Here is a 17,724-nt window from a genome sequence, read left to right as displayed (position 1 = left end):
ATCTCACTAAACAGTTTTCTTTGGTCTCGGACATAAGCTGGTGTCTCTTCATCACATAGGACTTGTATAAAAAATTTTCATGGACAGTTCTTTGAAATTGTGGCTTTGGAAACACCAAAATCTTTTGCAATTGACCCCATTGACTTTTGGAGGCTCTCGTCAATGATATTCTGAACTTGTTGAATAAACTCATCTGTTCTAATGCTTTCAGAACGTTGCTGGCGTTTTTTACGTTTAGCAACAGGAAAAATCTGGCCATCATTATCTTCTAACACTTTATGAACTTTAAAAACAAATGATCAGGCAACTTGAGAAATTTTTCAATTTGCAAGTCACTGTGTTCTGCCATTATTGCAACTAGTACAGTTTTAATTTATTACCTCCCCTGATCGATTGTCTTTAAAAAAAAAAAAGTTAATATACAGGAAAGAATTGGTAAAGTAAGTGATGTTCCCAAATGCCAGACACACCCTATATATATATATATATATATATATATAAAATTACAATTAAATTTACCAAAATGATCCAAGATGGTAAAAATAAAGTGTAATATAAATATTAAAGAAATAATATTTATAAAGTAATCTCAACCAGATGTAAAAGCTCAATAAAACCAAATAGGAGATAGAGCTTATAATAAGAGCAAACAGTTAATAAAACATGTTAAAACACTTTGAAAAAGAGTTAAAAACATATTTAATCTGAAAAGGAAACACTTGATAAGTGGGTAGTCCTTAATCCGCAGAGTTTCGAAGAAATACTTTCCTTCTCATCAGAGGGTAGGAATTAGCAAAATGTAGGATCGGATTTTGCATACAAAAGTATTTGATGAAACTGCAAGTAAGTAAAGATCTTACTTGATAACAAAAAGTGTTTTTTAACATATTTTATTAACTGTTTGCTTTTATATATATGTATTAAATTCTGTTTTGTCAAAAAAATGTATCCTATCGGTCAAAATAAAGGCAAAATAATGGCACTGTTAGATGATGGGTGGCCGGATATCGACAAAAAAAAAATGGCATAGAAATTCTTGACAAAATGTTAGCAATACAATTACACCAGGAAAAAAGTGCCTTATCATTTTTTTTAAATAATCCAATTGTTGTTGTGGCTGCTCAACTAGTCACAAAATCATAGAATCCAAATGCATTTCGATAACAAAGTATTATTTTTTTCTTGTACCCTCCCCCTTTTGCTTTAGTTCTCGCATTCCATGAATGATGTTTCTGATAAAGGTGTGTGTGATTGTGTGTGCGTGCTGTTTTCTAAGTTGGCTGTCATTTTGAATCCGTATGTTGAGGGTTTTAATCCTCTTGTCGTATTCATCATTATTTACATATCAGTCTGCCCATCTTATTGGCTTACATCCTTGAATGGTTTGTGGCCTTGATAAGTGGTGACTTATTAGTGTATAAAAAAAAATGGATGATGGAATTAAAAGGTTTCCGTCATGTTGTTTGTCCTTTGAATAAACTAACGGCACTTATGTTACCGTGCTGAAATAATCTAAATGTTATTATTTAGAGAGCCATTCTTAATATGGGGAGGGTGTTTTGTAATAATTCTGTACTTTCACTTAACAATTTAATAATAAAAAAAAAAAGATATTGTAAAATTTGAATTTAATTTTAAGATACTATTTTTAAAATATAGGACGGTAACATAAGTGCATAAGCACCAAAATAAACATTTACTATTTTGACGTTTTCGTAATTTATGGACACTTTACAAATAGTTTTGGTTAAAATTATTCAATTTTATTTCAAAATTTCTATAAATTATTAAAAAGGCAAATAGTTTTCTATTTTGTGATTTTCTTAAATTCTCCAGGATTAAACAAGCCCCGAAAATTAATTCGTGATCGGCTGCTCCTCGTCATAAAATTGCTTGAAAACTCTGTTCCCCCTTTAAAATATAATCTAATTTCTTTTGTAATAAACGCCTACGTCTAACTGTTCTCCTCTGAACCCCTATTGCTTAACTTGGCTGGGGGCATTGGGTATATTTCTGTTCAATGCCAATAAAACTAATCTCATCACCTCTATTCGGTTTTGCAAGACAATGGATACCCCTTGTAAGGGTAGTTGCTCATGTAATTGTAAGGCAAGGTTTGCGCAATCTCCAATCATATCTCCTGAATCGACACTGCTTAAGTCCAGCAGCATGGAACCAATACCAAGATGAGCAGAGACCTGGAATTCCGTTTTATTACTGATGCTTATGGCATAAGATTATAATATATAACAATATGTCGACAAGAGAATCTACACCAAAAATTAGACTATTTAAAAAGAAATAAGACCAATTTTTCATAATGGTGTGATTGTAAAGGAATGGTATAGTTTCTGTAAAATTTTGAAATTATATTTTTCTTTTCTTTTTTTTTTTGTTTGAGTTTTTATTATTTTTTATTTATTGTGAATGTGCCTAACAACTTTAATATTTACTGTAAAAACATTTATACTTAATCATTTATTTTATAATTTCACAATATTTAAAAATTAATGAAATTAATAAATTTATCAATTCTTTTCTTTTTTAAGTAAACAATTTAATTTCTTACACAGTAAAATTTTTGTTTTAAAAAATTGATTTGTTTCATTTATTTAATCATAATTAAAAAAAATCATTGGTGAAAATATTTAATCATAATTAAAAAAAAAAACGTATTGGTAAAAATATTTTGTAAGGAATTTCTTTTGTCTTTATCCCAATATTCTTACAGTGTCAAAATAATTTGAAAGAAAATCTTGTTTTTGTTTTTTTATTTCTTATAAAGAAATACAAGAAATCCTTAAATGCATTCATTTTCTACTGTTGTGTGTTGAGTTTATTTTGACTTTTAATCTGATTTATTCGTTTGTATAATCTTGAGAATTAGATGCAACAAAATAATTTTATTTTATGAACATTTCTTTTCTTTAACATTCAAAAATAAATTTCCTTTTTAATTATCTTTTTCATTTAATGCTGCCATAACATTTATAAATTGCTTTTTATGTGTATGCATCATAAGAGTTGAGATATGTTTATTCAATTATATTCAATCTTTTATTCATACCAGTCCATTAATTTATGGAGCTCAATGTAACTACAAAGCATATATAAATAAAAGACAAAAGTCTATTTTCCAAATTTCAAGTTGTTGACCATGTTACCGTTTGTTTCTTGAAGTATGTTGTAATGCTCAATATGCTGTTGGGTTCTTCCGAGGAAAATATTAACTGTCTCTGATGAGTTGTGTGGTGTTCGTATGCCCTTCAACAAAACACCTGTGAGACAAAATAAAATATTATGAAAGAAAATATATATATATATATATATATATATAATTGGCTTTAGAAGGTAAAAAAAATCAGTTATTTTCCTTTAATTAGTATACTCCCCACCCCGCTCCCAATGAAATCTGTATCAGTTTAGTCAAAGAAATAATTTTTTTTTCTAAATTTTTGATATTATTCATCTGAGGCAATATAAACTTTATGAGTATATGTTTTATATTTTTTTTTAGTTTTAGACAAACCTATAAGATTCATCCATCACTTGCGAAAACGACCGTGATCATGCAATTATTCTGTGGGTTTGAAGATGGTGTATTAGACCGATTCGATCTCTGAAGTATTTCCCTGCATGTTGGACACCAGTGAGATAATTCTGTATCGGAGATGTTGATGGCTCTCTCTTTTCTAATGTCACATTTTCTCTTGTGATCTTCATTGCGTATAGATTCTGCAATTGTAGCCCCTTTGTGAGTTGCAGCATGCTAGGAACATCTGCCTTGGGTTAGTTTTTCCCATGAGTTAGAATACAAACCGAACCATTTGAGAGAGACCTTCAGATTGTCCTTGAACTGTTTCCGCTGCCCTGCTGCAGGTCTTTTTCCTTCGGACATATAAACATACATAGAGATATTATAGTTCGCTTGAAGCATTGTTTCTAGTGTATAGATAAGTTTAAGATTTAAAAGCTTGTGACAATTCAATGTAATTTGATGCTGAGTTGTCTATATAAAAATTTGGAATATAATCGCAGGCTCTACCGTTAAATGATCAAACCAGGACATGTTACGGATATTGATAGCTTTGTGTGTTGAGTTAATGTTGCGTCAGCATTTAAGGCATCATGTGTGTGTGATGCCATGGAATAAAATGAATAAATATTAAGATCGGAAGGAGAAAAAAGAGGAAGAGATGTGTGGTAATTTAGAAGTTACACTCAACAAGAACGCAAGTTTACTTCTCGTAGACTTTTGAAAGCAAGCCAGCTGATATGCGAATCCTAGAAAGAATTCTGCCACGGCTGCTTATGACATCATGACATTGTAAAATAAGGTTTTTAAATGTAGTTTTAGTTAATTGCGCGCATGTGTGACTTGGGGAAAAAAGTGAGGCGAAAAATTAACCCCCTTCCAAAAAATTGTCCACTTGACTGCTACAGAATTAATATGCTTTTCTAATTTTCACATATGGTTCCCTCCTCTCCAAACTTTCACAAAAAACTCTTGTCTAACTGAAACTACTATTAAAAATTTCTCCCACTCTTTATCTATGCCTAAACCTAAACGTAGATTCCATGAACAAAGTTTCTTTCTTAGAACTGTACACCTGTGGAACTCTGTTCTGTTTGCCTGCTTTCCATCTGACTACAATATGGTTAAGTAATCCAATTTATCAAATTTCCACGACTAACGATTACTACGATATTGTCCCAAATAACTACCGTGCGCTCATTAACCCTTATCCTCAAGTGGCCTCTGGACCTTGATAAGTGGTGACTCCTTTTTTGAAAAGAAAAATAAATAAAAAGCCCAAAATACAATAGAAATAAAATCAGCAATCGCATTTATTAACCTATTCCAGCTTGGCCTACATAAATAGAAGGCCATTCTACTAAAGTTACATGATCTGCTGATGTCACAAAACAAAGTACAATGGCCACAGTGATAGGTGATAAACTATTATGAGAACAGTCATTGTTTTTGGTTTAATTTTCCAAGAAATTGCTAAGGGATTAATAAAACTGAAAAGAAAAAAAGCTAGCAGTATTCACTGTAGGCTGGTTGAACCAATATTCTTTGAAGTTTCAAATCGACAAATGTATCTCAATCAGGGTAGGCGACGATGTATGATTTTGCAGTTATTACAGGGAGGTGTTGACAGCCTCCTACATACAGTGCCTGGTATTTCCAAATGGTCGCTCATCTAGTACTGACCAGGCTCAGTTGCTTAACTTTGGTCATCTAACGAGAACTGGTGTGTCAACGTGATCATATTGTATACTCAACAATGGTCGACATGCTATAAAACCCAAGAAAAAATCACACAACATTTTGCAAGAAAGAAGTACAGGAAAAGAACAAAAAGTTAATTCACAAAAGCCTAAAAACGTTTATATCAGAAGCGAAGGAGGCTGTCCAGTGCAACTTTGCTATAAGTGTGTCGTCCAACGCAATTGTGTATTTTCAAACAAAGGCATTTCAGGGAAAACATTACGTACTTGTGTGTCATGTCGGAATTTGTATAAATTCTAAAATTTACGAAACATGATCCAGTAGAAGACATACTAGAGCTAATTTTCGGGGGGGGGGTGTACGATTATCGAGAATAAGCAAGATGGCCGACTTGAAAGCAGTTATCTCTCCCTGATTTCAAGCATCTAAACGGTTAATTTACAGTGAAATTGCAACTTTGAAAAAATTTTGTTTTTTTTTACTGATAATTACTGGACTATTGTTCATAATTTTTTAACTTTATACTAATTTCAGCATGCTATGTAAGTATGTAATGTTTTTCTCTGAAATGCATTTCTTCAAAGACACTATAATAAAGTTGCATTTTTTTTTTTTTTTTTTTTTTTTTTTAATCTATTCCGGCTGAATATTTCAAAGTTTGTTTCCAATGGAAATTCTATTCTGTTCAAGTGACTACATTTTATTTTCTGAAAAAAAAAAAAAATTAATTATTGTAATTCTTTTTGAGATGATTAATTTTATTTATTTATCTTTATTTGTTCATTTATTTATTTGTATTTATTTATATTTATTTATTTATATTTATTTATTTGTATATTGTTATCGTAATCTCATTGCTACTGGATCACCCTTTGGGGCCCATGGCGCAGTGGATAGAGACGTTGTTCCAGGTGAACATTGTCTGGAGATAGCGGTTTCAATCTTAGCCAAAGTCGGCCAGAGGATTAGTCGTCCAAAAACGTGGTGAAATGATGACAACCATGGAAGACGGTAATTACTAAAGATACAGTTGAAGATTCAGCATTTCTATCCCATCACGGGTAACCACCTGATAAAGGCCAAAGGAATAGTTGACCGAAACGTTGTTAAACAACAATTAAAAAAAATATGAGGATAATAGTCGGCAAAAAAATTAAAAAAAAAAAATATTTTACAATAATGGTAGAAATCCTAACTCATAATTTCACTGTGAACCAACGTACTGTACTTGCAATAACCCTTATCCCTGAGTGGCTTCCGGGCCTTGATAAAGTGGTGACGACCGTGTAAAAAAAATACATGCCACATAAGTGTTATGAAATTACTGAATCTGCTGTTAGATTACGCACCGTTTTTTGTTTACTCTGAATCATATTTCATTATTATGAATGAGTCACCAAATTGTCAAACATTTTGTCCTCTAAACCCTCTTGCATTACATGACGTCCACTCCTTATATTCTAGCAGGAGTCAAGGTTCCATTTTCTTTTAAAAAGTTTCTCCATTACTGAAACATCCTAATAGAATCTCTCTCTATGTTTATCAATCAAATCACTACGATTTTCACAACATTCTTGAAAGTGACAATTTTTTAAAAGGAGTATTTTTTTATTTTTTTTTAATAATTTGGCCAGGAAAATACAGCATTGAAATTTTATTTTTTAAAAGTGTATTTAATTATTTTTAAAAATAATCTTTGTACGAGTCATCTATCGCTTAACCATGGCCGTTGTTCTTTATTCTGTGATCTCAGCGTGTCACGTAACTTTAGTGGAATGGCCTTCTATTTATGTAGGCCACGCTTGAGTAGGTAACCATGCGTGATCACCATGGAATTTTTTGCAAATGTTTTCGTTACTGGTATTCTTTGCATGAGGGTTTCTGTAGTAAGCTTTTGACAAAATGTCCGCACATAATGTCTGTCATTTGTTCGGTGTTAAGGTCACTAATGCGTTATCAGTAATCCTCTTAATTTGCGACTAATTACAGTGACGAATGCAATGGTCTACGATAATGACCTGTCTATTTCTAGATTTCAGTTGGAACAAGTCAGTAATGCAGGAATACTTGGGAAATTTTTTTTTTTTTTTTTGTTCAGAATATTTTGGACTGTTGCTTTCATCTTGGTTGTTGTATTAACAACATTCCGGCTGCTCTACTCTCTGGCCTTCAGTTGTGTGCATTCATAACAATTATTAGTTTTTAATTTTTTAGATGGAGATTGATTATCCGTCTTATTTAGACTATTGTTCTCATCTCGAGTTTTATCTACACAACGTTTCGGCTGATGTAACTCTTTATACGTGTAATAAATATGTAGTTTTTATTTTTATTTTATTTTTTTGGTTTTTTTTTTCACCCCTAACAAGGCATATCGTCACTTGGACGTAAGGAGCTACTATTTGGGAGCATAGCTAGGAAAGATTAACAAGATGTTGGTTTACATTACATTTGAACCTTTGCATATCAGTACAGTCAGGAAAGCAGGTAGCAGGAAGGGAATTCCAAAGTCGAGCTGTTCAAGGGAAGAAACTGTTAAAGTAGAAAAGTTTTCTGGTATTTAGTAATAAATAATATTTACATCTAGAAATTATTATTTAGTAATAAATAATATTTATATCTAGAAATTATTATTTAGTAATAAATAATATTTATATCTAGAAATTATTATTTAGTAATAAATAATATTTATATCTAGAAATTATTATTTAGTAATAAATAATATTTACATCTAGAGATTATTATTTAGTAATAAATAATATTTATATCTAGAAATTATTATTTAGTAATAAATAATATTTATATCTAGAAATTATTATTTAGTAATAAATAATATTTATATCTAGAAATTATTATTTAGTAATAAATAATATTTACATCTAGAGATTATTATTTAGTAATAAATAATATTTACATCTAGAAATTATTATTTAGTAATAAATAATATTTACATCTAGAAATTATTATTTAGTAATAAATAATATTTACATCTAGAAATTATTATTTAGTAATAAATAATATTTATATCTAGAAATTATTATTTAGTAATAAATAATATTTACATCTAGAAATTATTATTTAGTAATAAATAATATTTACATCTAGAAATTATTATTTAGTAATAAATAATATTTATATCTAGAAATTATTATTTAGTAATAAATAATATTTACATCTAGAAATTATTATTTAGTAATAAATAATATTTACATCTAGAAATTATTATTTAGTAATAAATAATATTTATATCTAGAAATTATTATTTAGTAATAAATAATATTTATATCTAGAAATTATTATTTAGTAATAAATAATATTTACATCTAGAGATTATTATTTAGTAATAAATAATATTTACATCTAGAAATTATTATTCAGTAATAAATAATATTTACATCTAGAAATTATTATTTAGTAATAAATAATATTTACATCTAGAAATTATTATTCAGTAATAAATAATATTTACATCTAGAAATTATTATTTAGTAATAAATAATATTTACATCTAGAAATTATTATTTAGTAATAAATAATATTTACATCTAGAAATTATTATTTAGTAATAAATAATATTTACATCTAGAAATTATTATTTAGTAATAAATAATATTTATATCTAGAAATTATTATTTAGTAATAAATAATATTTATATCTAGAAATTATTATTTAGTAATAAATAATATTTACATCTAGAAATTATTATTTAGTAATAAATAATATTTATATCTAGAAATTATTATTTAGTAATAAATAATATTTACATCTAGAAATTATTATTTAGTAATAAATAGTATTTACATCTAGAAATTATTATTTAGTAATAAATAATATTTATATCTAGAAATTATTATTTAGTAATAAATAATATTTACATCTAGAAAACAACGTTTGAAGTTTCCGAAAAATTCGTACTATAATTGTCTGCAAAAATCCATAGCACAGTTGAAAGAGTACTTGGTAAAATTCAATTGTAAGTTACGCTCTTGAGGTAGAAGTTTCAAAATACATTAGCGGATTACTTAGAAATTCTGCCTTAGCACATGCTAACCCCCTGTTGATTAAATAAACGGTACTGTCTGAAATTCTGTGCAGATTCCTGAGTTCAACAATATACACCTGAAGAAGGTCGGAGGTTACATCTACGGAAACGTTGTGTGAACAAGACTAAAGATGAGAACAGAAATCCGAGAAATCAAAATAATACGAATGAGAATATTTTTCGTAACTTTAATCACAGATTAAATCCACTTTAAATTCTATCGCAACATCTAAGAAAAGATACGATAACCTATAAACCGAAACGTGCACATGAAGTACGCAACAAACTCACGTGATTGTCAAATAAAATTTTCGGTTGATAAGAATCTTCTTTGAATAAATGTGTTACAAAAATCAACGTATCTTGACCTCCTTTCTGAGCCATTTTTATATATAAATAAAACAGATGTATGTATGTATGTCTATCTGTCTGTGTGTAAATATTTAACCGATAAACTTTTAAACTACTGGTCACATGACGCTGAAATTAACAGGAAATAATAATTGTACACCAACAATGGTTTATAATGAATGCAATCTTTGTTTGGATGGATAAAAAATGCATACAGAAATATGTTGGCAAGTTGAGATGCAAAATCTTTATTTCAATTTGCTGACATTTTTCTATTAGGTTTACGCATGCACAGATTTATAACTTAAAGTGATTTAATTTTAAATCTTTCTTATCTGTCGATAGCTCAAACGGTAGGGAACATGGCTTGAGTGCTAAATGTTTGGATTCTAGCTGATGACACCAAGTCATTTTTTTTTTTTTTTTTTTTTTGAGATATGTTCAGTAGAGAATTGGCGTTGTAATAAATACAGCATCTGCATGAATTAAAATATATTTAAGGATATTTTACGACTGTTCCCCCCCCCCCCGGCTAGTTTCAAATAAAAGGATAGAAACGTTTCTATACTGCGAGATGCTTTCAATATGTTTCCAGACTTTTTTTGCATGCGCACTTTTATTGATAGTGCACTCGTGGAACTCTAGTTCCTTGCAAAGTTATCTCCTCTGGTTGCAATGCATTGTTGTACCGTTTCAACAACTCCTGGAAGGCCGCATGGAAGTTCTCTTGTGTGAGCGTGTCACAGCTTCTTTCATCTCCTCAATTGTCTCTTAACAATAGCCGCTAAAGTTTTACTTGAATAACCAAAAGTAATAGGGAGCAAGATTTGGACTGCAGGATCAGAATTGATGAGCCCGACCATCTCTCTGTTGTCATGACAACATCTTCTTTCTGATCTTCTCTGAGCACCCTTGGGACAAACTTTGTGCAAATCTTCCACATCTTCAGTTCTTCACAAATAATTGTGTGTGTACAGTTCCCACACTGACATCAAACTCTGCATTATTGTCTCTATAGACACACAACGGTCCTTATTTATGAATATTTGGCCAATCAACTCTGATGTCCTCACTTCTTTACTCCTTCCACACCTCACATCATCCTTCACAGACTTCCTGCCTTCCTTGAATCTCTTATGCCACTCAAAAGCTAATGCTTGATTCATGTAATATGGTCCAAAAGCAGTCTAAAGCATTCCATACGTTTCTGTAAATTTTTTTTCCAAGTTTAAAACAGAATTTTATTGCATAGCTTTTTTAAAATTGTCCTCATGTCCAGATTGCATTTTTGAAATTCATCAGCTGTGACAATCAGGCTTTAGTAGGGTGTATTCCAATTCCTGCTGTACTGTTCATTTGAACCTGAAATCGTAAAAATTGGTCAGTCATCTCATAAGAAAAAAAGATGTATAGCAATCACATACTAAATTTTCAAGAGTCTATGAAATGCCTTTACCAAAAAAGCCTGGAAACTTATTGAAGGCACCCTGTAATCTCTCTCTCTCTACTTCCTGGTGTCAATTTCCAAATTATTAAAAAAAAACAGGATCTATCCTTGCATATGTACTCAACTCAATCTCTAACTAACTGGTTTTATGGCAATCGTCATCCATTTTATATGCTGGCATGACTTAGCCAGCTTTTTGAAATTAAATTGCAAACTAAAATTTCACAAATAAAAATTTACACCAATTAAATAAAAACTACAGAACTTAAAAAAAACTGTTTTAAAATAATTTTCTTTAATGAAAAGAAATAGAAATAACTGGGAGAATGTAGGAAAACAGAAATCAGTCTTGTAAATTTACCGCGAACCCTTTTCGCTCAAGATACTAATCCTTTATCCATGATTTAAAAAAATATTTGTAAGTGTTGTATAAAATTCAAACTAGCAAGCAATAAAAACAAATGCAAAGTAATATGTTAATTAGTTAACCAATAATAATGCTGGCCATAGACACAGCATTATTATTGGTTCTTCTGTTGTGAATATGAATTTGATTTTTTTTAAACCTCATTATTAAGGAGATAAATTGCCCAACTTTATAAATAGATTCAGATACGGGTGGAGAGAGGTGATATACTAAGGATATTGAGCAGCCCTCAACTCTAAAAAACAAAAAAAAATGAACTTTTCTTTTAATCAAAACAACAGTGACTGCCCGTGCGACCACACAAAAAAAAAAATTAGCCACAGTAGGCAGGCTCGACCGTGTAATGCGAAAGAGGAAAAGGAAGGAAAAAAAGCAAACGCACTAGTCGTCACGGACACGACGACTTATGATGTCACGCCAAGTTGAAATAAGATTATTTAAAAGTACATCGAGATTGCGTATGACTTGCAAAAATGTTGACACAAAAAGTGCAAAAAAAATCTTTTTGGATAATTTTTACATATTTTTTGTCCGAAAGATTGGTCTTTCTAACGATACCAATTTTGTCACGGTCTGATGCGTCTGCCAAATATTTTTGACAGACATGCAAATACACACATATATACTCACACAAACTAACACATTTTGCCTTTTATATAATGCCCGGGTGTCTTGAGGTAAATCAAAACTCCGGTGGGGGGTGTTAAATAATAATAAAAAAAAATATGTTTTGGTAGGTGAGTATGAGGATCGAACCCGTACCCTTGAGTTGGAAATTAATGTATGAAAAAAAAAAGAAAGTGCGACGTTAACCATTGGGCCACCGCGACATACAACGTAGACGGGTTTGAATTTATTTATTTAACTATAAAAACAGGCATGCGCAATAAAAGTTAACTCTACTGCTTCCATTTGACCTAATTAAGAAGGTCAAATAGAAGTCACGCATCGTTTGGGTTTGTTTACCCAAATTTGACTGTTTCTTCCCCCAACAGATGTTGGGGAGGGGGAAAGCAGCTCCAAATTGTCCAGATTGAATAGCAATTGTATGATATACAAGATTGATCAAAGCTGATTGCTTCTGGACGTTTCCTGGCATGATGCCGAGAAACCTTACTTAGCTTTGAATTAGTTTCGCTTTTTATACGAAAAAGCCGAATCAACACGTGAGAAGCCAAAGTAGCAATAATTTTGTAAAAGTCGATGTAAATAAATCTAGACATGACGCGCTTTCCCAAATCCTAGATATTATTATCTAGGACCTACATAAACAGTTGTAAGCGATTGTAACGAACCTGGGAGCATGTGCGAGAAAAGCCTTTTGAAGACATACACGAAATGGTCACACACATTTTGCCTTTTATATATATAGATGGATCACTACTTACCAAAGCTAAAAGCTACTCAAGGATAAGGATTAATGCAGAAAATTGTCAGTTGAATGATGAAAAAATTTATTTCGTTTATTAACAACTGGATGTCTTTTTTTATTTACATTTTTTGTTTCAATTTTTAAGAAATTATGCCCATTATTTTATTATTTTACTAAATTCTTAAATATTTTTTTAAATTAAAATTTTGAAAGTTAAATGTAATTATTACAGTATTGCTTGATCAGTAAAACTATGATTTAATTTTATTAAGGTAATGCTATTAAATCTTTAAAATTATTGAATGTAAATAAATTCAAAGCCTTTCAATCATTTAATGAAATTTGCTAAGAATTTTAAAGCCAAAAATGACTTGTATTCAACAGTTTGAATGTTTCTAAATTCCTTTAATATTTTGAAAGGGTCACAAAGAAATTCTTTTTATTTTTCAACTATTAACAAAAGATTAAAATGGCTGACTTGTTTGCAAAAAAACAAAACAAAATGCATTGTGGTAGGTTTAATTTTGTAATTAAATTTTTTATTTAAATGGAATTTTTAAAACGTCATTTTGTTACTTTGTTATTGCATTTTTTATTTCAATAAATCTATTGATAGTAAAAAAAAAATGTAAGTTACGTAGACGCGAAAACACATAAAGGTGCTTTTGTTTTCAAATTTTTTTAGAGATGACAAACTTTAAAATAAATCTCAGAAAAAATATCTATATATTAATAGGACAGCGTGTGTGTGTGTGTGTGTGTGTGTTATTTATTTTGTGTGTCACGTTTACATCCGAATGACTGTTGTTTAATTGTTATGGACTTCCATTTCTTGTAATAAATAATTTTACCAAGAATTCTTCATAAGTTTTGATTTCGGTTTCAATTATAGCAGAAGGAACTTGTTATATATATATATGTATATGATGACAGCAAATTTGTTTTCGAACATTGTCATTACTTGATATAGCACAAAAAAAAAAGAAAAAAAGATATACAGAAACACGAAAACAAATCAGTGATGGGCCGCACAAAGGTGGCTTTTAAGCCCTGCCAAACTCTGGCATTCTTTGGCACATATGTGCGCCACTAGCAGCACATTTTGATGGTCACTTCTATGTATAATCAAATGCCGCTTCAAACCACCTGCTGTTTTGTATGTCCGCCCGCAGTTGACACAGGTTAGATCTGGCAATACAAAACTGCTTTGTGGCCCACTGCACTGATGAGTAGTCTGGTGGCTTATCTATAGCCACCAGACTACTCATATATTATATATATATACATACATAAATATATTTTCATAAGTTTTGTTTTTGGTTTCGATTCAAGCTGATGCACCCAAGTCATGGATATATTTTTTAAATCACAACTTTATAATATATAGAAATCGATAGAACATTAACTCTATAATAATATATACGAAATCTGCAAGAATTAAAATATCATATGCATATCAAATAGCATATTTTAAGCCAGGCTATGCCGGGCATCCCTGCTAGCTTAGATAAATACTTTCGTAGTTTTAGCAAGAGCTACAGTAATATCAGTTCCTTTCCTGGCCTTTTGGCCGAGATCACAGTGTAGTATCTGTTCTTCAGATACTGCATTTCCATTTTTTGTTCTCTGTCAGTGGAGGAGAAGTCCTTCATCACTGAGATAATTTAAAATTTTTGTTCCTTTTCTCCACGTTAAAAAACGATCCTGGTTTCTAACTCTGTCCCGTGGGGAGGCATTGTAAATAGGTACAATAATATCAGGGCGTTTCCAATTATGCTGAAAATCCACAGAATGCCAGCATCAATATATTGCATATGAAAAAGTCTGCTGTGAAATTTCCACAGGTCTCGCTAATTTTTATGTGATTTATTTGAAAGCTTAATTTTTGACATTTATAATTTAAACACACACGTATATGGCTTAATTTAGAGGTCCAATTTTCACACACTATACACTTTAAATTAGGTTGTATTTTGGTAATAATGCGTTGAATCTTGTCTTCCTAGTGGTCTACCGTGTCTGGTTTATCAACATAGACATGAGACTTTACATATCCCTAAAAAAAATAATCTAATGGGGTTAACTCATATGAACGAGGTGTCCATTTCAAAGATCAATTTCATGAAATTATTCATCAAATGTTTCTCTCAGTAAATTGATTGTAATTTGCAAACGTTGCTCAAGTGTTAGTCCTTTCATGATAGAATTGCCAAACCAAGCTGAACTTAAAATAATCGATAGTTATCAAATTTACAATTAATGAAAATAAAGTTGTGAATTTAAAGTTTGTTGCCTCTAAATAGCACCGTGTACAAAAAGTGGTCAGACAATATAAAGATGAAACTTTGCTGATTCAGACTTTGTTATCTTAAAATACTTTGATCTTTTCTTTGGTAATTTTAAAATGAAAAAACTTGATAAAGATTTTATCATTCATTCGAGTTCAAAGTGCATTCACTAGACCAAATCAATTAAAAAATACACCAGGACCTTCCATTGCAGAAAAAAAAAAACAAAAAAAAACTAGAAAAACTGGGCCAATCAACAACGTGCCAAGTGGATAAATTCACTCAAAAATATTATAGACTAGTAGTACCAACCGGCATTGCTCGGTGGAAGCATGCCCCTCCCCCCTCAAAAAAAAATTAAAGTAAGGTTGTTGTTGTTTGTGCTGCCCTACCCCCCAACCTCTTCATGTTACAATGTTTTTTGGAATATACACCCCCAATTCCTCATGGTAAGAACGACTATCATCGGATCTCAAGAACAGGTGGAGATTGGTGGTGTAATAAGGATATTGAACAACCCCCAGTCAGTGTTGCCAAATGAGATTTTATAAACCCGCTTAATCAGGGAAAATTAATCTCCAGATAATCGCTAGATTTTTAACATTTTGTCTGAAATTTTCAAAAGCCACTAATTCACAAAAAAAAAAAAAAAAAATTCCTAAAAAGAAAAACACCGTATTTTAACTTCGTATCCTACATAAAAAATATTATTCAATATACAAAATGGGTACTTCACAGGGAATGTGTACCCTATGTAAACAGTGTTTTTATTTAATGACTGCTCCCTGAAAGTGCATGCACAAAAAGTTTTCATTGGTTTATTTAATCAGGAAAACTTTTTGAAGGTATTATTTGAGGCAAAAAAAAAAAAGGCCAAAAGCATTATTTGGATTTGTGTGAAAAATAATTTGAGTGCGAAGGCCAAAAGCATTATTTGGATTTGTGTGAAAAATAATTTGTGTGAAAAATAAATGTAGCAAAAAAAAATATTTAGTGGAGAAAATGTAATAATAAAAATGAAATAAAAACAAGCACAAAATAAAAGTATGAATCAAATTTATTCATTGAAAAAAAAAAAAAAAATTACATGCTCGATTAAAAAAGGTGTAGGAGATATACGCAAAGAAAGTGAAAGAAACTCTTTTACACATCTCAGTCATTAAATAAAAACATTGTTTACATAGAGTCCATGTTCTCCATGAAGTACCTACAAAATGTTCCATGTTTTCTCAGTATATACTTCTGGAATTATATTGAAGCGGTTTCGCCACCAATCAGTGAGACAAAGACTAAAATCTCGCAGTAGCTTCATCAATATAGAGGAAATCGATCCCAGGCAAGCTGCCTCCTATAGGATGGAACGATGGCGAGACTATAACAGCAGGAATAAAAATGAAGCCCTACCAGACCCAAAAGAAAAACTCCCCCAGGGTTCAAACCTTGGTAGAAAAAACTGGGTGACTCTAAATAGAGCCAGAGCCAAAGTAGGCAAAAAAAAAGACAATCTCCACAAGTGAGAGCCAGAGTCAAAGTAGGAAACAAAAGACAATCTCCACAAGTGGGGCCAAGACACCTCACTTTTATGTCCATGTGGAGAGGTACAAACGATGCACCACCTTAGGGAAAACTGCCGATTGGGTTCTCATTGCTCAAACCAAGACCTTAAGGAGACAAACAGCACCGCCATGCGATGGGGTAATTTCTATTGCCATAAGATATGATGAACTTTCAAAATCTTTAAAAATAATAAAATTTAATAATAGGAGTAAAGGAATCACCAAGCCTTGATAAGTGAGTTCTTTGTAAAACAAAAAAAAAAAGGCTTCTAGAATGTTGTCGGAAATTTGTAATAAAAAGATCCTGAATTTAAACAATCTAGGCAGATCGATAAAAGGATTCGCACTAATTGTTTCTAATCATCACACCCAACTTAAAGTCCAGACAAATTGTTGATAAAAGAAAAACTTCAATAAAGTATTTGTGTATAAAAGAAACAACAAAAAGACAAAATGATCCACGTTTATTGGACAGATTACTGAACTATTACTAAATTTATCGTTCGCCAGCAAAAGGGGGGGGGAAACAAAAAGCTATTTCTTACTTTGTAAACTTACTTGAAAGAACTTTACCTAAAAATAACCTGTCGGTCAATGTCAAGATACTTTCCACCTCTAAAAAACTTAACAATGACGACTTTTATAAGTTTTCAGGGGTGCTGAAAACGGATATATGCTTTAAAAGTGGCGCAGGGAAATAGTCTTCATGATATAAAGAAGTTACTTTTTCAAAAAGTGGAGATCACTTTTCTATATAAATTTAATGTAAAATGAGCACCCACTTTCTGGCCACCTAGTGTTAAATTAATTTTTTTTGGGGGGGGGCCTGAAAACTTTTCTTGGTAAATTTTTACTTTTCTACCTTTACAATCACCTTTTAAAATGACTACTTTTACATGTTTTCAGGTATGCTGAAAACAAATATCACACTGAAATTGATAACATAAGGAATTACATTGCTTAATATCCGGAAATCTACTAGTTTATGGCAAATTTAAATGTGA

General features: G+C 30.8%; 1 protein-coding gene and 1 pseudogene across 1 annotated transcript in view; both read left to right on the top strand.

The window, feature by feature from the left end:
- Positions 1-17,724, top strand: part of LOC145279283 (vacuolar ATPase assembly protein VMA12-like) — a 59,934-nt gene that overhangs the window by 11,402 nt on the left and 30,808 nt on the right. The window lies entirely within an intron of this gene.
- Positions 14,427-14,580, top strand: LOC145284693 (U2 spliceosomal RNA; annotated as a pseudogene).

Source organism: Euprymna scolopes, chromosome 1 (assembly GCF_053919585.1).
Source record: "Euprymna scolopes isolate OS-2025 chromosome 1, ASM5391958v1, whole genome shotgun sequence".
Classification (NCBI taxonomy): domain Eukaryota; kingdom Metazoa; phylum Mollusca; class Cephalopoda; order Sepiida; family Sepiolidae; genus Euprymna; species Euprymna scolopes.
The sequence above is the reverse complement of the archived record's forward strand: the minus strand, read 5'-3'. Positions and strand labels throughout refer to the sequence as shown.